This window comes from Arvicanthis niloticus, chromosome 13 (assembly GCF_011762505.2).
Source record: "Arvicanthis niloticus isolate mArvNil1 chromosome 13, mArvNil1.pat.X, whole genome shotgun sequence".
In the NCBI taxonomy this organism is placed as follows: Eukaryota; Metazoa; Chordata; class Mammalia; order Rodentia; family Muridae; genus Arvicanthis; species Arvicanthis niloticus.
This window is the reverse complement of record NC_047670.1, coordinates 38497793-38524128: the sequence shown is the minus strand read 5'-3', so window position 1 is coordinate 38524128 and position 26336 is coordinate 38497793. Positions and strand designations below refer to the sequence as shown.

The following is a 26336-nucleotide window of genomic DNA, read 5'->3' as shown; positions in this document are numbered from 1 at the left end:
TCAGGAGGGATAAAAGACACACATACCCACACACACCACAAAACATACAAGATCTTGGAGAATCTGCCCTCAATGTATGCCCTATTGTCTAGGCACTGGGGAGCCAGTAGAGCTTAGGGGGTCAGGTATTCGAGCTTCAAAGAATATAACCATCCTGGTCCTTATACTGCTGAACCCTTTCCCAGCTGAACACTATCAAGCAAGCCAGTCAACAGCTCTGGGGTCCACTTACTCAGCAAGAAAGGAGAATGCAAGCATCTCCTCCCCAAAAGGGCCCACACAAACATGCCTTGTGTTAAGCTTCTAAAAAGGTTCCAAACAGGGCCTGGCCTGTGGTAAGCCCCTGACCAGTAACTCTGCATCCCATAGCCTGAGATGAACAGTACAAGGTCCCCTCTCACAGCTGAGACGCAAAAGAAGGCTACAGACCCAATAGAACTCACAGTCACTGTGTTTCTCACATAGGACAGCAGTAGCAAAGTATCACAGGCTAGGTGCTTTAAACAACTGAAAGTCCTTTCCTCATAGTTACAAGTTACAAGTCCACATGAAAGCAGGCATCAGCCAGGTCCATTTTACCTGAGACCCCTCTCCCTGCCTTGACTGTAGCCATCTCCCCCAAGTTCTTCACCTATCTTCTTTGGTAGAATCTCTGTCCCAATGTCCACTTGTCACACCAGTAACATAGGCTTTGAGGGCCCCTACCTGTGGCCTCAACTGAGCAAAACAACCTTTTCAGACACCCTATTTGGGACTGCAGTCACATTTTGAGATTGAAGGTGAGGACGTCAACAAACATTTTAAGGGACAAAAATACACTGTAACAGTCATCACCTTCCCCTGAAGCTCCAAAGACTGATAGACACACCAGTGCTTCTTAAGAAAACCTTGAATCCACCCAGAATCACATTTCAAATGGGAGACAGGACCATATGTCTCCTCAGAGAAATCAGCAGGCACACGAGACCATGAGTGGGTCTCCCACACCTTGAGACACTCCACCTTATCACCTGTGCTGGTTACCACCCAGAACTTGGGCAATTCCTCCACCTCAGGACAGACTGCTTGCCAAAGCCATGCAAGTACCACTGCCAATGTCTGTGGTGACAGAACTCAGCTCTCTCTAAGGGATGAGGAAACCTGGGGAATGTGTTACTCAATCACACAATTCCCTTTGTTTGGTATTCCATCCAAACCTTCTATGCTAGTGAAGATACGCTACACCAGGTGATGTTCACACAGGGTCAGGAACTTGATGCTCTGGTGAAAGCATCTCAGAGGCACAGGAGGGTGTGGTTCTGCCTAGCTCTCTCATACCTAGAGCAGCCAGCACAGTAGCCACTGGAGAAACATGGGGACTGAGGGCAACTTTGTGAGCATCTGAGGCTCGCTATGGACTGGCCATAGGCTGAGCTCTTCCCATGGGGCCTAACACATGATGAATGCTTACCAGACAAGAACTCTTCACTTCCAAAAGTAGTGCATTCATCGCCCCACTCCATCTCTTTGCTCTCCTCTCCTCATGAGTCAGTACTTTCTCCTAAAGAAATGATGAGCAAAGCAAGAAAGAGGACTATGGTTTCCTTTCTACCTTGAATAACAAGGCCACTTAAAAACATTCAGGAGAATGGAGGATGTTTAGGCACTGGCTTCTTCCTCTTACAAATACTTACTACCTTTTTCCTTTGATTCTGTGTACCCTCACAGGGCAGAGCCATGTGTGTATACTGTTCTCTATATTCCTGGCACCAGGGATATGTCAGATACATCAGGTACCCAACATAACCAATAACTGGTACATAATAAGTGCGTGTCAAGTTTAGCAAGTATTCGTGAGCAGGTGGGGCAGGAAGGCAGTGAGTAGACACGCTGCCTCCGGGCTCCTTTCTCACAGATAGTAAGTGCCCAGAAATAGAACATCCAGCCACTGGCAATAAGAAAATCAACCAGATGTGCACCTTATCCATCAAACTAGCAAGATGGTGGCCCAATAGAGGGGTGTGACAATGTGTGGCATGTGGCTCTTCACCTGGTGAGTACAAATGCAAACTGGACTGACAGTTCTGGAAACAGCTGGACAGTTCTATGTGGGTAATAGAGAGTGTTCCGCAGACTCAGAGGCAGTAGTTGTCCTCACTAGATAAGCCCTCAAGAAGCTTATACACTTGTCACCCATAAGGAACACCAGGAAGTTCATCCCGGCTGGGATAGAAGCAGAAGAAATGAAAAAGAAGCAAGGGGGGTGGGGTCAGTAAGCACTGTGTCTCTAAACAGGAAGACAGAAAGTCATCCTTGGAAAATGTTTGATATTGGTCACTATCCATTCCCTCTGATCTACCTTTCTCCCATCCACTCAGGCCAACTGGTGTTATCAGCTGAAAGCCTTGCCCCCTTCCCCCAGAGGAAAAGAGAATTCACATATTAAAAAAAAAAAAAAAAAAAAAAAAAAAAAAAAAAAGAGCAGGCTCCAGGAAACCTTTTCACTTGTCTCTTTACCCAGATTTTCTCTAACAAAGAACCTGGCCCTTAGCCAAGAGCCCTGGGGAGCAAGGGACCTCATTCATCCCATTTAAACCAATTTGCCAACCCAGACAGAAGCTAACGGGCAGCCCGGGCCCTAACAGTCATCAATACCACTTTCCAAATCAAGTTACCAAATTGGTCTTAAAACCACTTCAAAGAGACCCTGCTGACCGTTACCAATGAGACATCCAGCTGCCTCTGTGACCACCACTTCTACTGCCAGAGTCCTCTACCACAGCACTGGGGACAGAGCAACAAGCTGTTTCCCCCAAACGCATGAATCTCCAGAATGGAACTGGAGTCCTGTGAAAATGAAAAAGCTTTGGCCAGGGGATTAGAGTCAAGGAGAACCAGTGGACAAGCCCCAGAAAGAGACCAACAGCTCCCTCTGAATTCTTAACACAGTAACCATGTGATGTTAGTGTATTTATTAGCCCCATTTGATAGATGAACACATTGAGACTGTGCAATCCAGGCAAGGTCTCAGCTTGGCTAGCAAGTGATAGATATACAAACCATAGTCTGAGCTCAGACTCTGAGCCAAGGTGGTTTTATGACAGGTACTATTCTCAGGACCTGAATCTCTTCCCTACAGCTAAACAGAAAATATCAACTGAACCTCACACAAGAGTCAAGAGTCATTTTCCTGAATATGCTTTGTTACTCAAAAACAGTGCCAGCATTTTCTAGAGCACGGTGGAAGACAAAATATTTAACCTCCCTATTTTCATTACATGTAACCCTGAGCCCTGGGGGACAGGAGATAGCTTTCCACTCTGGAAGCTGAGTGAACATCCAAGGTCACACTGTCTGGAAAGAGAAGAGTGTTCATCTTAGACATCAGCCATGAGCTTCACTTCCAACACTGAACATGTTCTTCAACCAAGCCTGATGGTTAATCTTCATTGTTAAGTTGACTGGATTTTGTTTCACCTTCCTAGGTGACTTCTAGGTGTTCTGTGAGGGTGTTTGCAGAGAGGACTACCAAAGGCATGAAGCCAGCCCCCATGAACAGGGCCAGCAGTATCCCATGGACTGGGGTCTAGTACTGGATTTTTTAAAAAGGAGAGAGAAAAGGGGTGGGAGGGGGATGCACCAGTAATCCAGATGAGTACCAAAATTCACTTGTCTGCTTCCTGATTGACTACAGATGGCACACAACCATCCACCTCAGTCTCCTGACACTAGAGCTACAGCTGTTCTCACTGTCATAACAAATGGTACCCTCAAACAGTGACCAAATAAAAATAAAAGGTTCCTTTAGTCACAAGAAGGAGGAAAGCAATACACTAAGTTACATGACAACTTTTCTTTAGACACAAAACACTCTAGATGGGCCCATATCCACTCAACTAGGTTAAGAGACACAATATCTGCAAACCTGCTGTCTCCAATGAATAGGAGGCTGCACTCTCAGCTCACAATTAGGGAATATTTGGTGATGTCTAGAATCATTTTGAGTTGTTATGACTAGGGTGGGAGTTGGTGGAGCCACTGGTCTTAAGTAGGAAAAAGGTAAAGGAAACCGTTAAAATGCACGGGGCAGTCAAATGTTGAACTATCTTATCCAAAATATCAACCATAGGAGACTGAGATATACTAGTTCAGACCCCACATGTCTTTATAAACTTCATCATCCTCAGGAGATACAAGGAAAACCTCTCTAGCACTCACTAAAATACTACTTCCTGATTTGTATTAGAAGCTTTAGAACCCATTTTGATTGCTAGCACAGGCAGTCTCACAAAAGGTCAACCACAGAGAAGTGCTCAGTTGAAATTCTTCCCATGAAATGATTCAGGATGCTTGAAAAATCTGTCCTTCATGTAATATTCCTGAAGGCCTACTATGAGTCAGGCCCCATGCTAGGATGAGGAATGGTCCCAACAGCAAGCACTACTTTCTGAAATACAGGACTTTTATATCATCTCTATCCATCTCCAGATGGTCCATATGCCCCAGCCTCAGACCCAAAACCCCATATAATACATTCTAGTCTTTCAGAATCTTGGGAGGAAGGGCCAAGATAGAATAATAATCACAGTTAAAATGACAACGTATAAAATCTCACCCATGGACTTGACAGCTTTAGAACAGCCAATATGTCAATAGATAGAAGCTGATTTCTAGCTTCAAAGCAGAATGGATTGAGCGCTATGGATTTTGTTTTCCACTAAAAGATGCTGAGGCTGGGGATACAGATACCTGAAATGACAAACCTACCAGCTGGCAGGATGAGTCAGCTCTATAGTACTGGAGACTTCACAGTCACTCCTGAACTATCATTCACCGGAGAGCCCTGTGCTCTCACTGGTCTAACTCAACAGCTGGGTAGTAGATGGCTGCACACTCCCCCTCCCCAGCCTCAGGACCATTATAGGTCAAAGGGGAGAAGTACCAGCATCAGTTTCAATGTACAAAGATGTAAATGGGGATGATGTGTTAATAAGAGGCAGTTGTGAGCTCATAGAAACCAAACTGTACTGATTTCTATCCTTTGTCTCAGGCAAACAGACCCAGGTTAAAACATGTAGATAAGACATACAAAAGACCCCCGCCTTCCAAACTCAGTGCAAAAACAATATCTCACAACTGGTTAGGGGGGAGGCAAGTAAAAGCTGCACAGGCATATTCAGGACTGAACTGGGAATGCAGGGCTACACTCCAGAGTCAACCAGCAGTCTATGAACCTGGAAGCAGTCTGAGACTTTGGATGACTGGAAAAAGAAACTCATGACTCTGTTCCCGATTATGGGCCCATATGCAAAAGGCCCATGGAAGACCACAAGGTAGCATGATCCTGGAAAGAGAAAAAGTTTCAACTGTACCTATGTTCAAGGCCAGGCTGGGGGTTTTCGATGCTTAATACTGACTGTACAGCTGATCTAGATAGAACCACTGGAAAGGCAAGCCTCTAGGGATGTCTGTGTCAGATTACCTATATTAGGTTAAATGAGGTGAGAAGGGTTAGCCACACTGGTACATGGACTGGGGTCCTAGACAGCCCACAAGGAGAAAGCAAAGTGAGCACCAACATTCATCTCCCTGTGACTGAGGATGAAACGTAACGAGCTGTCAAGTTCCTGTCACCATACTTCCCCATGGTGATGGGCTATACTCTTGAACTGTGAGCTAAAATGAGTCTTCCTTTACATTTGCTTCTTGGAAGTTGTTTTTATAACAGCACCAAGACACATAACTTAAAGCTCAACAATGGAAAAGATCTGTTCACGTAGCCCATCAAGCTGCTGGGACATGAGGCTACAGACTGAGAATGCTGGGGAAGAGATGCAGATTCACCTACAGAAGGAGACTGCAATTAGTCAAAGGCATGATGGTCATGGTCAGAGTGTTCAAATAAACATTCACAGGAACAAAGTAATAGGCATTGGTGTTGCAGAGATACATCTTTTAGCAGGGACTTGGGATCCAGCAAACCAGCAGAATAAGGTACATCATTTCCAACATGAGAACAAGGACAGCAAATATTCACTGAGGGTGTACTACTGGCCAGATACAACGAGGATGGTCAGAAGTTGAATGCTGGATTTATCTTGAGGTCTGACCTAACAGTCTGAGTAGTCTCCATGTATGAATGGACTGAATACTCAGATTTTCTAAAGTCTGAATACTGAGTCTTTATAGCAACCATTATAAGGCATGGTGGCAGAATATCTCCCACTCAGAAAGCAAACTATTCTAAGTTGGGGATCATCTACATAATTACTATTTGAATACTTAAAATAGTGACCATGACTATTAAAAAGGGGGGTGTGGTCCAATAGGAAGGGCACTTTACCTAGGAGACTGCTCCCCTCCAGACTCTGAGGACCCAGGAGGTGTGAGGGAATGCATAACCCCTTCCATGTTCCATTAAGCTTGTTCCTGCCATCTCTTATTCACATGGACCACCTATCTAGACAAGCATCATTACAATGACTGGGAACATGACATCTAGCAGCAGGAGATGGCTCTAGGGGGTACTATTGGCTAGAAGAACAAAGGCCATGTGGGCCACTGGGAACCAAATACAGATTTTGTGGACCACAATGCTCAAGGAATTGAAGTTCCAGTGTATCCTGTACCTGGCTGAGATGTCTTGTAATATGGCCTTTGTCCAATCACTTCAGACCATATCCTATCTACCACTCACTGTCCCTTCTGATGTCTCAATAGCTCCTCCTCCACAAAGTATCTCTGCTGCATACATACCGCATCAGGGCACAGAGCACCAACTTAGTCCCGACACACAAGGATCCTTCATTAATGACTGTTAAATGAGGAGGGCAGGAATTACCACTGAAGAGATGCTCTTTCCTCCTCAGTAACCATTGGCCTACGGTGAGAGGAAAGCTGTCACCTCCAGCCCCTCATCCAGCAACACAGATTGAAAAATTAAATGGCATTTCTGCATCCCACAACCCCATGGCTCCATCCCTGACATAGTCCCTAACAAAACAATGCACCTGTCACAGGAGGACCCTTGGACAAAGCAATAAAAATGGAGTTGGAATTTAGTTCATGTCCAACAAAGCGTAAATCTTTCTGTTCTGCACATTATGGTCTCGCAGCTTCCAGAAAAAAATGGCCTCACTTTCTAAAGGGGTCATTTTCCTCTAAACACTTGAAGAAAACAAATGTCAGAACCCCAAAGGGATCTTCAATTTGAGTTCATGCCATCTGTCTCGCTCGGAGCTTTCAAATGTATGCAATTGTGAAACCACAGGACATAACCACAAGGTAAGGCTTTCCTTCATAGCTTCAAGCTGTCCACACTCAGGAGCATCTCCCATTATCAACTGAAACAGCTCTGCTCGAGGGATGTAGGTAGGATACAGCCTTTTGAAAACATGGAGCTTTGTCTGCAGTCAAGAAGACATACAATACAATTTGGCTCTCTCCATCCCAGAATGGGACATCCTCCGGGACCTGTAGCCTACTAGGCCACACTTCCTCTCAGGAAACCACCGTTTTCAATTTTGCTCACAGGTGACTACAACTGTCATCATTGGCAGTCCAAACTGAAAAAGCTGAGGTATACTATTTCTGGAATGACATAAGTAGCCACGCAAAACAGGTCATTAGATTCACCCTACCCCTCCCCTAGAAGGACATCCTTATTCTCCATAAGGCTTCATTCTTTCAGAGTCCATCAGAGAGGTCACATGTAGAGGACACAAAGCCAGTAATGTCCAGCTAGCTTCAGTCTTGAGGGGATGAAGCTGCCTTAGAAGAAGAAACAGACCAAGAATAGGGAGAGAAGAAACTAATGGACTCAGGTACAGATGTTCAAGCAGCTGCAAGCCAGACACAGCACATAAAGGGTCATGAGTTAGGGTAATAAAGAATCTGGATTCAAATCCTACCTCAGTCTTACTGAGAATCTAAAGTATCTTTCCTTTCTGAGCCTTGAGTTTGACCTCTGTAAACTACAGATGATAGTGACCTGCCTTACATACGTAAAGATTAATTAGACAATGTGGCCAGCAAATTTACAAATTGCAGGTGAGGCTGCTATTGGTAGGCAAGCAGGTACAATGTATCCATGGAAGCAGGATGGGTATGTGAAGGAAAAGAAACTGAGTCAAGTAATGTAAGGTAGTCACATGAGGAGGATGCAGGAGACAGAATTGAGTAAGGAGGTGGCTGGGTCTGTAGTTACAATGGGAGCCGGGAGCTGGACATGTATGTTTTCCTCTACCTGAAAGCCACATTCTGTGACAAACTCCCCAAAGGTCCAAGTGAGTGTGCATACAGAGGTAGGTGCCTTTTCTCAGGGGCTCTGTCATTAAGAGAATCTGTGGCCAGCAAGGTGCCCGAGAAGAGATTACTGGTTGAGGAGAAGCTGGCTCAACAAAGGTGGAGCCAAGCCAGATGACGCAGTGGGCATGCTCCTATACAAAAATCTAAAGCAAAGGCTTCCATTCCATGTAAAGCTCTGTTTCCGATGTGGCCTCTTACAAGTACACTGGATGTATGACAGAACACAACTGGCCCTAAAGGACACAGCAACACAGTCTACCCACTGTCCCTGCTAGTCTTTGAGGATGATGGCCTTCTGTGAGCAATGTCTCCAAACCCAGCACATGGGATGAAAGGACATGCATACAACAATAATCGAGATCCAGAGAGCACCCAGCCAGCATTAGAGCAACCAAAGAAGCCAGGGTGAGTAGCACCTCATCCTTCATAAGCAAGGGACATTGGGGTATGTCCAACTGACCAGAGAAAGGCCTAGCCTGAAGTGTTTCTACGTTCAGAAGCATCACATTGTTGAGCTCTGGGTAAAACTTACCAAACCAGGACATTCCAAGCACACATGCTGGATACTTCCTCCTCCATGTGAAGGACCTGGCCTTGAAGTATGTTCTCAGTAACCCTGTGGAGTAAGTATTATGATCATCACACTTTCCAGGTGAGAAATTGAGGCTTAGCAAGATACAGTACCTCCTTGGTCACACAGCCAGAGGCTCTGTGTCACTAAGCCACCATTGCTTCTCCTGGTACGTTCTATATAGGCCAGACAGTGGGCTTACATGTAATTCTGATACCTACCAGCTATATGACTGGAGACAAGAAATTTTGCCTCTTTGAAACTTCATTTACTTCTTTACAACAAGAAATACTTGATCTGTCACATGTAGGCTGAATTCATATTGAGAAATGAATGAAAATGCCCCTGCCTTGGGGTCCAACACATAACAGATACTATCTAGAAATATCTAGAATAGAAAGTAGAAGATCTAGAATAGGAAAAAAAAAAAAAAAAAAAGGAGATCGACAATGGAAAAATCAGACATATGTACACATGCATACATAGACAGACAGACAGACAGACAGACAGACACCGAGCCGGCCTCTCTGAATAGGCATCAAATTAACCTCTAGAAGAAAGACAGCAAAGAAAGGTATATATGCTGCTATTCATGCAATCAACCAGCTGGTAGGCAACCTTGCTTTCTTCCTTCCAAATGGGGAGTAGGGGAGAGAGACTTAAATGAAGAAAAGAAAAATTGAATAGAGTCTGGTTGGATCGCGACATATGCAGGTGCAGCAGCACAAACAGAACAAAACAATCCTCCAGTGCTGCTTTACCCCCAGCCCCGACTGCCTCAGAAGTGACCATCAGTCCTACCCCAGCACTGCTTCTCCAGGGAGCAGCTGGCAAGTCAGCATGATGAAGGCAGCAGTCTGTATGTTGCAGGCCTGCAAATCCCAGCTCTCAGGATACGAAGTGCAGAGAACCAGTTCAAAGTTATCCCGAGACTACACAGTGAATGTGAGGCCAGCCTGGGTGACATGAGATAGTGCCTCCAAAACATAAAATGAGTTAAAAAGCTCTTTAACCTTCCCCATATCCTCAACAGTAGATTCTCCCTTCCACGAAGGGAGTCCCCATAATTTTAGGGACCATTTAAAGACTTTTAAACCTTACAGAACTCGTAAAGACAATAGTTCAGAGTTGCCAGCTCAAAGCTTGAGAGAAACGTTGGGGTTTGTCCTTTCCTCATTTGAGATTCTCAAGGCAATTGAACTGAGGCCGCTCATCTCTTCTCTGTGTCTCTAGCAGGCCCATCTTGCCGGCTCAGGGGCAATCTCAGACAACCTCCCTGCCACTCAGATCTCAGACCCCTCCCCCCCAAGCACAGCGAGGTGGTATTCCCAGGAATCTGTGTGACAGAAGCAGGAAACAGGGCAAAGCGGCCGAGTTTTCCAGAGGAAATGAGTCAAGGGGTGTTATGCAGTTACACATGGCCAGGCGAGGAAATGGCATTGTCTGGGGACCAGAACACAGAGCCTTACATAAGGGGCACCCTCTCACTTTCTGGCCATGGCCGTATTTGGGGATTGGCAAAAACATAGAAGGATCACCTCTGGTCTGTGTAAACACAAGCTGCATTAGAGTGGTAGGCAGAGGTCTGGGTGGGGATTCTCGCTGGCTGGATGCTAGGGAGGAAGCTGACTCACATGTCTTCGTGCCCTGCCACACACTGGTTAGGCTGCTGCTCTGAGGACAGACTACCAGTCTCCGTTTGCACAAAGTATGCCTTCAATACATGCCAATCTGGGTCCTAATGAAAAACACGGTGCCACCCTATCCAAGACAGAGAATTAAAGCAGAAAGACACGGGGTCCTGAGGCTGCAGTGAGGTCTGGCCAGGGGTCCCTGGGATTGTAAAGGAAAAAAATAAAGTGCTCAAGTTTAAGAGTCCACAAGACATCTTTGAAATGAGCACAGATGAGGGTGCCTCCTACAGAGAGAGAGAGAGAGAGAGAGAGAGAGAGAGAGAGAGAGAGAGAGAGAGAGAAACACAACAATCCTGCTGCATGGACCAGACAGCCCCTAATCGGACTGAGCAAATTCTACAAATTTCAACAGAATCAATTCAGTGGTAGCAGCCCTTAATATTGTACAGAAGAGGAGAGAGAATCAGCTGCAAAGGGATTTTCTCTAGAAGCTGCACATGCAGCCCAGCTCTGCAGCACACACACACGTGCAAGCACATGCACCAGCTCTGCAGCACACACATGTGCAAGCACACATACCTCCTCTTCCAAAGCTGAAGCTTAAGGTCTCTGGCTAAACTCAATCCCCCATGAACTGTGAAAAATAAGAATTGAAACATGGCAGTGGTGGTATGCACCTTTAATCCCAGCACTTGGAAGGCAGAGGCAGGTGGATCTCCGAGATTCAGGCCAGCCAGGTCTACAGAGAGAGTTCCAGGACAGAGTTGCACAGAGAAAATGTATCTCAAAACAAACAAACAAACAACAATAACAACAACAAAATGAAAACAAAACCAAAAAAATCACAATTGAAAGCCAGGTTTGTTTGTTTGCAGTTTCACTAAAGGGAACAAATTCAGAAACTTTTAGAAAGTTGGAGGTGCTGGACAAATCATTTGGTCCCTGTGTCACGTTAGCAGAGAGCCTGATCTTACACCTCATCACCCCAGCATTCTTCATATGGACTTCCTACCTCAAGGACCCTGGGAGGAGTCTACTTCAAGGCAAAACCTAAAAATAGACTGTGACATGTAACTGACATCTGTCAATCCTTACTGCTCCTAGCTGTCTAGATTTCAGTGTCATAGCCCGTCCCCACATCTCTGCGGACTCCTTCCTTCTGGTCCTATTCCAGCATCCTTCCTTAGCGCCCATGATCTTGCTATATCAGGCCCTTTTATCGAAGCATGGTTTCCCATGTGAGCTGCCAGGTATTTCCCCATGACAAGCTCATATGGTGTACCTTTATTAGCCCTTTTTTCCTTTCCATGATTGCAAAGTGAGATATGAGACGGAGAAAGTTTCCTGGAAGAAAGCCCTCCATCTATGTCAAGAGTGATGACAACCTTTGCTTCATCACTTCTAGTGGGACGGGGCAAGATGGAGGTTGGTGGTTTGTGGCTTAAGGAGGGATGGGGCAGTCTGCCTATTGAGAGCTACTAGTTTCTATCCAGCCAAGTAGAGCCCAGCATCATCCACCCATGCCAGCTTTGCTTACAAATAAAAAAGGAGGAAAGAAAACCCTCACAGTTTAGCTTAAAAGGACCTTTCATGCCTTGCCAGGCCTCTGCCTTCTCCTCACCACGCCTCTGTCACAAAGTACAATACATATGTTTATCTTGCTTCAAGCAGGGGTATATTAAAATACTTGAGGATTTTCCCCTCCTAACACTGGCATGTTGGCTCCCAGCGGCTGCACAGCCACATATCATGAATTGCAAAAGCAGCCGTAAATTACTGCCTTTGCAAACACACAGATCTTTCCTGAGGTTGCAAGGCGCATCACTTTAAAGGCTGACTTTCTTCAAACTTCCAGGAACTGAGTGGCTCAGAGCCCATCTATTTAAAGGTCAGCCTAGCCTTGCTGTGTTTGGAGGACTGCCTCGGACACAGGCTTATTCTCAGTCCCTGCTCCACAGTCACCACAGCCAGGCAGGCTATGAGCGGCAGTGTGTCCCTTTCAAAGGATACAGAACATGTTGCCAGACACAGAGGCATGAGGCAGGAGGCGGGTGGAGTGGGTAGACAGGGATGGATTGGAGGTAGGAAATGATTGGTTACCTTCCTCTCTCATCCACATGCACTGGGAGGGGAAGGGGTGGGATGGTGGTGGTAATGGTTCCATGGTTGAATCTCAAAACTGAACAGAGGTCCCCATGTTCCAGCGCATGGAAATCCTCTGTCCTTGTTTGAGATCAGCTGTCTGGGCCCAGGTTCTGGTGGTATATAGAGACACACCAGAGAGTGTTGCTTGTAAAAGCAGGTCAGGACTTCCTTCAGACCATCATGATTGGAGATTTACAGGGGTCCAGATTAATTCTTCTTACTGTGAAATAGTACCTGGAACAACTTTAGGGGAAGTACTATTTTGGCTTGTGGTCAGTCTGTTGTGGTAAGAGCGCAATAAAGCACAGCTCACGTTAATGAAGAAAGAATGGGACAGAGAGACAAGGAGAGAGAATATGCTAGCTGACTTCTATTTCTCCCCTTCTATGGAGTCTAGACCCACAGCCTAGAAAATGGTACTGCCTATCTTCAGTGTGGGTTTTGGCCTCTCAGTTATTCCTCTCTGAAAACACCCTCACAGATCCTTTCAAGCCCATGCTTTATTAACTAACTCTACAGTGTTTTAGTCCACTCAAGTTGACAGTGCCGATGAGCTGTCCTGAGGAGAAACTGGTCTAAACTCAGGCTACAGCACAGATAAGCGCACCTGCCAGGGTGCAGTTATCGAGTACGCTGGAGCCAAAAAGCCAGCTGACATAAAGGGGCAGGATAAGGTCAGGATGTAGAAAATTCCTAGGAAGAAATATCAGTCGTGACAGGTATTCTGGGCTAAGTGATCAAATGAGATTCCTCTGAAAGACAGATTAGGGAAGCAGACATCACCAGTGTTGTAGCAAAAGATGAAGAACCAGTCAATTCAGATATGGGTGGGACTAAACTGACCCAGTAGAGTCTATAGAAGAAGATGTTCCTTACCCACCAGCCATAACCTAACATCCATCTCTCTTCTTAAGTAAGCTCTGCTGGCAGATCGGCTGATGTCATGCAGTAAGAAAACCGCTACTGGTTGAGCATACGCAAAGGTCCTGGGGCATATGGGAGTAGCCCAAGGATTTGCTCCCAACATCCAGGGAAATTGTCACTTGAAGTCACCCCGCAAGAGAGGGAAGGTGGTTGATTGGAAAGTACCTGTGGGAGGTTTAAATATGCTTGGCCCAGGAAGTGGCACCATTAGGAGGTGTGGCCTTGTTGGAGTGGGTGTGTCCTTGGTGGAAGTGTGGCACTTTGGTGAGTAGGCTTTGAGACCCTTCTCCTAGCTACCTGGAAGCCAGTCTTCTGTTTGCCTTTAGAACAAGATGTAGAACTCTCAGCTCCTCTAGCACCATGCCTGCCGGGATACTGCCATGCTTCTTGCCATGATGATAACGGACTGAACCTCTAAACCTATAAGCTAGCCCCAATTAGATGTTGTCCTTTATAAGAGTTGCCTCAGCCATTGTGTTTCTTCACAGCAATGGAAACCCTAATTAAGGCAGAACCCATCTGACCCTAGATCATGCTCTTCCCCAAAGCAGCCCCCCACACCACGGCCCCTCCAACTCCCATGCTCAGCAGCATAGTAAAAACAAGCCCATAGCTCCTCCATTTCAGGGCTCTGCTGGGAAGCTTCAGTGTCAATCACAGACACGCAGGAGGGCTTCAAAGAGGAGGTGGCATTTTCACATTGCCTTCAAGCCTTTTGAAAAGGAAGAATAATCCAGGAAGAAAGCAAAGGGTAAACAGAAGCAGCGAAGCCAGAAAAGGATGAGTTATCAGCTGACAAAGGCAGTGACAGCATCCAGGAGTCCTTTGGGACATCTTCCCAAGCCTTCACTGCATGGCGTCACTGACTGCCTCCCTGTAGCTCTTCCCAACAGTGCTGAGAAGGAGGCCTCAGTAGACCAGTTAATGGGAAGTCCAAGGCAGAAGTTATCACATTCAGTTCCTGGCCTGAATAACAGGACCATGTTTGTGCCCACAGCCGCCGGCTGTTGAGGTCATTGCTGGCCCAGGAAAGGATGCTCAGAGGGAAGGCAGGGAGGGACAGAGGAAGCAGGGGAATAGCCACAACTGTGACTCAGTGCAGACTTTTCCTGGTGTCTGATTAGCCTGAAAAGACGGAAATCAAAACCCAACAAAACCAAACACTCAGTGAAGCAACCCGGGAAGCTCTCTGGCCGAGGAGTGAAAAGAACAGGCAGTCAAGGACCTCCAGAGTCATCCGGAGACCAAGAAGGGAGATCTATCTGCAAAGTGTTTGAAGCTGGAGAGCATGGAGACAGGCTCTGGAATGGAATGGAACAGGTATAGAAGAGGGCCAGCATTCTTGCTCTTGAGTCAGCTGTGACTACGACTACACTGTGCAACTTCCCAAACAAGGCTTATCTACAGACGAGATGGCTGCTGGGACTTTTGGTGTCTCTGCATCGTATGCTGCCCAGTACAGTGCAGGCCCTCACTCCATCTTACTCTGAATCACAGCTGTGTGACTGAGGTGATCAGGAGATACACTAGCATAAACTTTCGACCTTCCCTGAAGACTCAGCCTGCCTCTCTGTGAGTGTCGGGAACTCAGTGTCCAGAGGGTTGCCAGCACAGTGGCCTTCAGGTGAGGAAGAGAAGAAGGTGTGCCTCCTCACACCTCTCCCCTGAGCAAACTAAATCCATCAGCTGAGGATATTGACATCTCCTTGTCTCCCATCCAAATGAGTCTCAGGTAGGGCAGCCCATGAAGTAACCTTTCAGGAGGACTGTAGAACATTGTGAATGAATTGGGCCTCTCTCAGCATACAGTTAGTGCCAAGTAACACTCAGAATTTATCCACTGAAAAGAACTCATGTCCAACACATGCCAAAGCATGACCCAGGCCTTTCCAGCATGACTAAGGGTCTTGTGAAGTCAGCTTTGCCTTAATGCTGGGTCAGCCATGTCTTAGGTCTCTCAGTTAGAGTGTTGCTGTCCCCAAATGTCCATCTACAGAGGTGTGTGGTCACAATGAAAACCAGTGATGTCCACACATGGAACATCATTTAGCCATGGAAAGAGATAAAGAACTGCTGGACAGATGCTACAGGAAAATCTTTTAAGAGTCACGGGAATGAAATAAGGCAGTCACAGCAGACTGTGTCACATGATCCCATTTATATGACATTTTCAGAACAGATGCATCCACTGTGACAGGAAGCAGGTCTGTGTTTTCTTAGGAGGTGGGAAACTGGGGGTTGGGGGTGAGTAGGAGACTGGTAGTGAGTGTGAAGTTTCTTTTGTGATTAATGCAAATGTTCTAGAATTGACTGTGCTAAGAACTTCAAGTTTCATGAATAGATTAAGAAGCATTCTATTTTATGGGTGAATTGGGGCATGCTTGAATTAAATCTCAATAAAACTACTATATTTAAAAACGAAGAAAGGGGTTGTGGCTATATGGTAGAGTGGCTGTCTTGCTTTTCCAGGCTTTAGGTTTCAATCTCCATGATGTAAAAAGGCTGGGGTTGGGGAGGAGAAAAAGGAGTGAGGTGCAGGAAGAGGATATCAGGCCAAGGCAATAGTACCAGCAATGGCAGGTCCCAGCTGGATTCGAAGGAAGTTCTAGATAGAGTTAAACAATTTGATGAGCACATACGCACATGTCCCCAAGCATAACCCCAACATGGGAAGCTGTGTTTCTGCCTCTTCGCCAACCCTTCTCCAGTTCTGACCCACCCCCCAACTGTCCAACACCACAACAGAGAGTCATGCGGCAGACAGTCAGGAACTCTTATTTTGTCTCCTGCCCCAAGCAATTCCTAAACAGTGGGAGTTAAATATTTATAAAGCAGTCACTGTTTGTTTAATGTTCAATCTGGTCTTGGGAAGCCTGATGCTGAGAATCGCTGAGGTGACAGCTGATTATATAACAGGAGGAGCCTGGTGCACCAGGATGCCTGACAGTTACCAGGATGGCCTGTCTCCTCTCCAGGCCTCTTGCAGAAGTTGCTTCCTGCCTTGCACTGTGCCCCAGGGTTCTCGGGATGCCTGAACTTCCTCTCGTTTGCCCAGTTTTCATGAACAAAGAGAAGACAAACCTTGTCACCAAAAGCTACTGGATCTGTATGTGCTAGGAACAGTTTTTGGAACTAGGTAGAGTGGGACATGAGTCCCTCATACATCTATGCCAATAGCTAGTTCTCACAATCTATGTGTGAGGGACCAGGCACGCACACACACACACAGGTGTGCACATACCTGCATATACTTATCTGAGCATCTGGCGTGCCAGGGCTCAGAAAGGGCGCTGAACTTTTAAGAAGCAGCTGGTCAGCCTTACAACTCACCATCTTAAAAACTTATTGTGTGTCTGTGCATGGTGTGTGTATGTGTGCGTGCACATGAACATAGCAAGCACTGTGTACGGGTAGATGTCAGAGAACAGCTTTGTGAACTCGGCTCTCCTTTCATCTTTACATGGGTTTCGGAGATCAATCTTGGGTCACCAGGCTGTGTGTAGCCAGGGCCTCTGCCCAGCTGTCATCCTACTGATTCTCTATACTCTACCTTTGTTCTTGTCAGCTAGCTGGGACATGAACCTCTGTAGCCTCAGTCTCCCTCACTGTAAAACATCTGAATGGCCTGTCTTCGTTTTCCATTGCTGTGACAAAACACCGTTACCAAGGCAACTTATAAAAGAAAGAGTTTGATTAGGCTACAGTGCCAGAGGATGAGAGTCTGTGATTGTGGAGTAAAAGCATGGTGACAGGAGGTTGGAGCAGCAGCTGAGACCCAGCGTCTTGATTCACAAGAGGTGGGAGGCAGAAAGACCACACTGGAAAGGGAGTGCTATCTTTTGCAACATCAAAGCTCGCTCCCAATGAGATACTTCATCCCACAATGCCTCCAACCACTTCTAAGAACTGAGACCAACTATGCAAATACATGAGCCTATGGGAACCATTCTTATTGGGTCATGTAGTGATTTAATCAGGATGCCATTCAGACTGGTTTACATGCCAAAACTATGATGCTGTTGGGGTCAGAAGTATCCTATGGGTTCAGTGACAATGAATACCCAGGTATGCCTGAGCTCCCACCAGGGAGTGAGGTTAGGCAATTCCATTCACTGGTCCCCTTCATTGGCTTCATCTGATAAGATTAAAACAATCCAAGCTACAACTGAGGTAGAGTGAGACAATGTTGCCCTGAAACTTCAAAACCCTGCCCAAAACTAAGGGGAAAGCTTTGGTGACTCAAGTTTCCAATAGTTCCATGACCCCATGATGCCCTTTGGGGACTGGTGACCTCTCAAAGTGGCTAGAATGCAGTGACCAGTCACACCACCAACCGAGTTAGAGAATGGCTTTCCCAGCATCTAAAAATCCCCCCTGTTCTGTTAAGCATCCCCACCAGACCTATTTGCACCAGGAAGGACCAGTGGTACAGGAAGACAGGGGTATGTGAGCTACATAAGGATGCAAGCCCCATAGGACCTCTCCTACACTGGCCACCAGCCATTTCGGCACAAATGTGAACAGCAGAGCTAGCAGGACACAGGTGACAAGCAAGGTCTTCATCCCAAAGGACTTAGCTGCACAATGAGTCAGGCACATAGAAACAAGCCAGGTGACACCACCCACAATAATCTGGGCCCTCTTCCATTGATGACTGAGACATTGAGAAAATGCCTTATAGCTGGATCTCATGGAGAGGCACCTTGCTCTCTGATGGCTCTAATTTGTATCAAACTGATACACAAAACCATCCAGTATAGACAGTCAGCCCATCGCTGCACATTTGCACGGATGTATGCATGGGTGTTCGTGTGCACTCATGTCCATTTGTTTGAATGCAGGTAGAGGGCAGAGGACCATGGGTATCATTTCTTTTTCAGGAAACACACCATCCACCATCTTGAGAAATGATCTATCAACATGATTGTCATCCTAGCACTCCGGTGGCTGAGACAGGAGCATCTTGGGCTCAAGGCTAGCCTGAGACACAGTGTGGGATCCCATCTCCATTTAAAACAAACAAACAAACAAACAAACAAATAGTAAGAAGGAAAGAGAAAGAAGGCTGGAGGGATAGAAAGAAAATGAAAGGAAAAGAAAAAAGTCTGGGAAGGACAGAGAGCATTGCAGACAAGGTGGGGAAGAGGAATCTAGGCAGAAGAAACCATAGAAATCAAAGTATGGGCATGGCTGGTTACAACCATTAACCATCAGAATTACTAGCTAATTATATGTGACTCAGGTTTCAACCCCTAGCACCTCAGTAAAGAAGAACAAAAGGAATTGGAGGTCGAAGATGTTGCCATCCTATGAAAAACACCACTGAAAGTGAAGCCACTTCAAACAAGGACCAGATAGATATTTAGGGTATGTAGGACAAGCGTGGGAAGGGGGTGGATACCTCATCTCTAAAAAAAAACTAACCAACAGCTGTTTCTAGCTGTGACCTGAAGTGACCCATGTCTCTTGTCCTAGTGTGTTGGGGGGGAGGGGACACGTTCGATGACATATTCTAAATATGTAAAACTCGTAAAGCAAGCTCAGTCCCATTCTGTTGCCAGTACGGGCTTTTCTCTGTACATGGTTCCTCACAGTGTGCAAACATCCTTGCCTCCCTCCCTTCCTCCCTCATGAAAAGTCTCATGTCTTCAGAAAACCTTTGGGGCTTTCTGAATTCTCCCAGGCCTGTTACTAATTCCTGTGCTTTTAAAGTCACTTTCTTAATCCGCTAGGAGCTGTTGTCTTTTCTGCTCTGCTGCTGACTGGGACTCTCCAAGAGCTCTTTAGGCTTCTCTGTAATTATTTTTCAGGGTCCCAAACCACTTCTCTCTCTATGGATAGTGTCTTAGTCAGGGTTTCTATTGCTGTGAAGAAACACCAAAGAACAAGTTGGGGAGGAAAGGGTTTATTTGGCTTACACTTGCAGATCATACATAGTCCATCACTAGAGGAAGTCAGGACAGGAACTCAAGCAGGGCTGGAACCTGGAGACAGGAGCTAAAGCAGAGGCCACAGAATGGTGCTACTGGCTTGCTTCACATGGCTTGCTCGGCCTACCTTCTTATAGAAGCCAGGACTACCACCACCCACAATAAGCTGGCCCATCCCTCATTGATCACTAAGACATTGGGAAAATGCCTTACAGCTGGATCTCAAGGAGGCACTTTCTCAACTGAGGCACCTTGCTCTTTGATGACTCTAATTTGTACTGATAAATTAAATTGATACATAAAACCATCCAATACAGACAGTGAGCACATCACTGCACATTCGCATGTCTGTATACATTCGTGCTCGTGTGCACATGTGCCCATTTGTGTGAAGGAATGTGAAGGCCAGAGGTCCACGGGTATCATTCCTTTAGGGGCAACAACACGCCACCCACCGCCTTGAGAAATGATCTATCAATGTCCTGGAATTCAACACATAGTCTGTAGGCTGTCCAGCCAATCACAATGATCTTCCTGTCTTTTGTTTTACCATCACTGGAATTGTGAGCATGTAACACTAACACTATACCCAACTTTTTTTTTTTTTTTTTAAATTTTTAAACATAAATCCTAGGGATTGAATCAAATCCTTGTGCTTGCAAGGCAAACACCTACTAACTAAACTGTCTCCATAGCCCACTGCACATATTAGTGATCTGTCTCATGAGCAGTGCTCTCCCTCCGCACATTGGGAAGCAAGGTTCCCCCAGACAGTAAGTACTACTGCCTTCTTTACATCATTATAACACTATCGGTATCCCATAAGTGTCAGAGTCCTGCCAGCCCTGCACACACACACCATAAAACTGGGTTGTTGGTGCAAGGCATACAGTTTCTGATGGTTGACCAACCTCGGAGAAAACAAGCTCTTACCCAACTTCACCACTGCCATCCCATTTAAAACACAGACACCTCTGTAGCTGGGTAGTGATAGGTGCGTGACTTTAAGCCCAGAGGAAAGTGGATCTCTGTGAGTTCCAGGCCAGCCTGGTCTATGGAGCTAGTTTCAGCACAGTGAGAACTACAGAAAGAAACCTTGTCTCATTATCCCCGAACCCCAGAAAAAAAGTAAATCACACCGAAATGCACCAGCACTTAACACTGTCTGAGGACAGCTTGCAAATCAACCAGTGGAAGGGCAAGAATTTCCTCTGGTCCACTGACTGACTATAGGTATAAATTATCTTTCCCTGGAAAAAACAAACTCACATGTGGATACCTGCAATACCAGATTTCCATTTCCTCGCTATAAAGCAAAGCTTAGTCATCTGTAACGTATGGAATGCAGACTCCCCGTAGCCTTACCATGCCTTCATTTTTCACAGCTGTTTTGCCTCTGAGTAATTTAGCAACAACGTCTCCACAAATTAACCTTATCTACTTTTTCCAAAGGACTATGCTTTCCAGGGACCACCTCGTAAGAAACTCCAGTTTCTCCGTGTATATAATATGTAATTACCAACACAACTAACTTTTGGCAAGCACACAAATCAGCTGGTGGCTGCTAGCGTTCCAGGCACACCAGTATCAATAGTTAACATTTAACGAGTGTTTACCATACATCCGCCAGGAAGCACTGTTCTAAGCCTTCCTGTGTATTAACTCATTCACCTCTCTAGAAAGCAGGAATGCAGTCAGGGATTATGAATGAAACAAACAAGCCCAGAGAAGCTAATGAACATACAGGCACAGAAAAGCCTCGGTAAAAGCTAGAAATCCCTTACCCATGAGTTTATAAGCAAACACAATCAAATTCATGGGAATAAGCGCGCACACACACACACACACACACACATACCACAGTAATAATCAAGGTTTACCTAGACAAAGAAGGGTTCAGGGGGCGGGGAGGAGGAGGGGGGAAGAATGAAGTGATCAAAATTGATAGTATAGATGTACAAAAATCTCCTAATGAAACCTAGTACTATGAATAATTAACACTTGTTAGTAATTTTTTAAAGTAACAAAACGGATCTTTAATATGGGAAAATAGACTTCTGTGTAGCAGTTCCTCAGCCCAGATCCTTAGAGAGATGGTGGCCTCAGGTTTGCTTTGCAAAGGGGATTTGCTGTATCACTGAATGCATGGAGTGAGCCAAACGGAGGTCAGCTCTCCATACCCTTCCTGACAGCTGTTTACAAGGTCTGGCAATCAGTACATGACTGATAAACATCCATGTGGCTGGGCCGGACATTAGCAGTGAGTGGACGAGTGCTTGCAACACTTGCGTGTCCCTGTGCAATACTCTGTGCCATGCATGTTTGCAGGATCCCAAATGTAATGGACCCACGAAGTGTCTCGGTTACCAGAGCATAAGCTGTGGATGTGGGGAAGAGAAAAGGATTTTTGAGGGGGAGGTGGGGTGGGGCTGGAGTTAATCTTCCCTCTCTAAATATGTCCCTGTGTTTAGTCACTGGGAGAAACATGCTCCCTGCCTGGATAGGGACACTTCACAAGTGGCACAGGACTTGGAAATCCCCACAAGCTGGTGAGAGCAGTAAAGATGAGAAACTGGGATGAAAATGGCTGGCCAAAGGGTGAGGATATGGGGGGAGTTCTCTCCCACTCCTGAACATACCAAATCTCCATGAGGCTTTTTGGTGGGCCAGGAGAGTCCATGAGACAGGGGGTGTGCCATGAGGACAAGCAGCTTCCCTGAGGAGTCATAGGAGTCAGATACCCAGCCTTAGGATCCTAGCCTGGTGTTCTTTCTGTTGTCTCAGTTACAGAGAGCATCCAAGTCCAGGGCCCTCATTCAGTTTGCTTTACAAAGGGTTCTCAAGTTGAGGCAGACTAGGAAACAAGAGATCCAACAAAAGGAAGACCCATCCATCCCCAAACTCCCTCCTGAAGCCAGGATAAAACTGTCCATAAACCAATTTGTAGACAAGAAAGCTAAGTCATAAACAAGCAGGCTGGTACAGTGCTGTGCCCCTTACCCCAGCTCTCAGGGCAAAGGAGGTCCCCACATTGAAGACAGGACAGGGCTACAAAGCCAGAATCTATCTCACAAATGAAGATAGTACAGAGGACCAAAGTGGGTTGAAGTACATATGACTTACTTAGAGTGCTTGCTTAGCATGCTCAAGACCTGGGTTTCATCACTAGTACCATATAAGCCAGGCATGGCATGACAGTGTATGTCTATGATCCTAGCAGCCAGGAGCTGGAGATGGTAGACTATTCTTCCAGGATAGAACATCTGTCTGGCATATGTACAAGTTACTGGGTTCAATCCTCAGTATCAAACAGAAGGAGGGAAAAAAAAAAAAAAAAAAAAAAAAAAAAAAAAAAAGGAAAAGGCATGAGAGAAGAAGATGAATCTCTCTCTTGAAACAATACCAAAAGAAAACACAGGAGCATCACAGCTCTTCAGCCTGTAGCAAGGGGACATGTTCACCTCACAACAGCTGGGTGCTACCTGAAGTACAGGTGATGTGAAAAGGCAGATGGATCAGATGTGGTTGGTTCTGAGAGCATCTTCCATTTTAATGCCTGTTTAAAAGACAGGAAGGACCAAATGGATTTTGCCACTCGCCTTCCCAGGAGACACCATTAAGAAGGTAGCAGGCAAGTTTTAGAAGCTATGCTTTGTGCTTCCCACAATTTCAGTTAACTCAGTCATTCTGGATTTCTGACAGGGTTGAAAACTTACAGTCTCATAGCCAATCCTGGCTATTTACTTTGAGAGAAAAGATTTGAGAGGATGGTTTTCAGCTGACATTCATTCTAAAGCCAAGAAAAAAAAAAAGCCAGATGCAGAACTAAGTCTCTTAGTTAGGAGAGATGACAGAGGTTCTGGTTAGTCAACAAAATGATGGTCTGAGTATTAGGTCTGTCTATCTTGCACCTTACTGACACAAATTGGTATAGTTATGCTCTAATGGTATTTTGAGAGAAAAGTTTTATTTTAACAGGAAGGGTGATATGTAGGAGGAGCTAAGGTGGGAGGAGTACAGAGAGGAAGAGGAGGAGTAAGGAGAGGAGGAGGAGAAGGAGAGGAGGATCTAGGTGATGAGAGAGAGAAAGAGAAAAGGGCAGAGGGCATGGAGACGAATGTTCACATGTCTCTGCCAGTCAAAGATAGTTGATATACCTAGGTTGGGTATTGGGTTACACTTCTGATTGATATTGAGCACTACCAAACTTATAAAGCATTCGGTTAACATTAAAAAAAAATGTATAAAAGCAAAAAGGTGAAGGAGGCATGAGATAGAGGTTTTCTAGGGAGGGGAAATGGGGAAAGGGGATGGCATCTGAAATGTAAATAAAATATCCAATTAAAAAAAATGGGGAAAAAAAAAAAAAAAAAAGAAGGTAGCAGGCAGGCCGACATAGGTGGTCCTTAAGTAGTTAGGATTTCCTAAATCATGAGGTCAGTTACAGGCAAAAGCTGAGGGATCAGATGAACAAGTCAGGTGTTTAGAGTTCACGCACTGTGTTTGTGTTACATATGCACTTTGGAAATGAACTCACTTTGCTCATCACATCCATCTGTTCTCATAAAAGCTTCAGGGGCAGTACGGACGGCAAAACCCAAGAGCCCTCTCTCCATCGGGCTATCTGCCAGCCCTGTATGGAAGGCTGGCTATGCACAAGCGTATGTATGGGGAACTCAGGTGAAGAATTCATGTCCCCACGCCCTATCCTCTAGTGCCATAGCTGGGCCATAACACATTATTAACAGCAATAGATAATTCTTGGGGGCAAAGGCAGCACATCAAGCAAACTGTCAAAGCCATAAATACTGCTAGCATGAGTCTGCTATTCCCACTGATGAGTAAGGGAACAGATCAGAGAAGATGATCGAGTATCTGTTTACTCAGCAAGTAAACAGCAAGTTACCAGAGAAACTCGCATCACCAACTCCAAAAGGCCTATTCTCTGTGGCTCTTCTGGATGAAGGAACACACATGCTCCCACACTAACCCAAATCCCGGCACCAGGAAGGCCACGACTTGGTTTTGCCATCTCACTCCACAAACAGCCACCATGGCCATTCGCTCTATTCTGTCCATTGGCTCTTGCCGTCCCAGGCTGATCAACAAAGATGGGTGAAGCCTTGATGGCTTTCAGAGCAGAGGCAAAAAGGCAGCAGTGCCCATGTGGGCTGAACACAAACATCAATGTTCCCATCAGTCAGCTCTCTGACTGCCCACTCTGGGACAGTCTTCCAGCTTCCATGGGCCAAGCAGAGCTGCTCATTAGAAATCCCGTTTTGTCTGTGCTCTCTCTTGTGGGGGAGAGGGGGTGAGGAGCCTAATCCCACATACCTTCAGAATCACTGAACTGCTTCACTGTGAGAGGTGGCTAGCTGTTGGAAACACAGGCACCACTCTGCCCTTGGCCACCAAATGCTAGCCAGTGGGATAAAAAGGAGGTCTGTTTGGGACAGACATCATCGCCACATAGAGTCAGCATGGCAGCAAACACTGGAGCTAGCACTGGCTGCAGGGCTGCCATTACGTGCCTCCCACACAAATCAGATCCAGGAAACGGAGGTCTGGAACCACAAACTAAATGTACAGCAAGGCTGACCCACCTTTCAGTTTCTTCCTTTCTTTCCTCCCTACTTTTTCTACGGCAAAGCCAGAACTGGGAACACTACAGCACAGATTCCTATGGCTCAAAAGGACCTATTAAGGTTGAAGAGATGGCTCCTCTGCAGGAAGACAGACCCATCTTAGGGTTCTGGTAGAGGAGGCCTCATCTTTGGAAAAGGAATCTCAAAAAGTTGCCAGCCTCCCCTATCATCATTAAAACAGCCTGTCCCCTTTAAAATCATGGTATTTGCTATATTTGAACTTTCCCTTTTATCCAAGTATCCATGTCCTACTTAAAACTACAAGCTTTTGAGAGCTGGGTCTATTTTCCCCTTGTCTGTCTTTTCAGGACTGGGCCTCTGGCCCAGTCTAGAAGGCTAGTTAGTAAGTACAGGTGGGTAGATGGAGAGGTGAATGTATCTAGGTCAGTGTGTAAGTGATACATGGGTGTATAGCTGGATGTGTACATAGATGGATGAATGGATGGATAGATGAATGAGTATGTGAGCAGGCAAGTGAACACTTAAGTGAATGAAGTAATAGATAACTTAGTGGGTAGGTATGTTTATGGGTAGATTCGTAACTAATAGGTTGATAAGTGAATAGACAGATGAGTTTTTGAGTGGGTGCCTGAATAGATTCACAAAGAAGATGGGTCGGTACATAAATTGATGGGAGTATGGACAAAATAGAGGGATGGACAGGATAAATGGATGAAGTAAGTATTCAGATGGATGGGTCAACAGAGGGATGGAGAAGTGGGTAGGTTGATATCTGGATGGAGAGGTGGATGGATAGATGGATGTACATACCAGAAGAAAAGAGTGAAAAGATACAAAAACAGATAGGACTGAAATTGAAGGTTGTCCAATATGCTCACTCTAGAATCATAGGACTTTAGGTCTCAGACTCTCTACTAGCCACTCACTATTCAGGACTCCAAAACAAGGCTGTTTAGCCTACTGTTACATAGTAAAGAATCCGTAGCAATATCTAGGGCTTTGAGTTGCTTTGGTCTGATATGATAAATAACAGCCTATTCCAGTCAGAACTAAAGAGATACTCAAGCTCACTCAGCAGCTTCTACACAGAGGGGTACTACCCATAGGTCTGCTTTTAAAAACCTGGTGGAATCCAGAGAAAGGGACGAAAGGAAGGGGGCCTTCTCTTTTTACAAGCAATGGCCCACAACTTCCTACCAAGAATGCAAGGAATGTCAGTTCTTTTGACTGAATCACACAC

At 45.7% G+C, this 26336-nt stretch overlaps 1 protein-coding gene across 12 annotated transcripts in view; it reads right to left on the bottom strand.

Annotated features, from left to right (window-relative positions):
• Positions 1–26336, bottom strand: part of LOC117718444 (uncharacterized) — a 209133-nt gene that overhangs the window by 98029 nt on the left and 84768 nt on the right. The window contains exon 3 of one of the 12 annotated variants that reach the window (XR_013103307.1): positions 8819–8902. The exons of the other annotated variants lie outside the window; for them this stretch is intronic. The gene's annotated coding sequence lies outside the window, so the exon portion shown is untranslated. The remainder of the gene's footprint in view (positions 1–8818; positions 8903–26336) is intronic. 12 annotated transcript variants of the gene reach the window in all.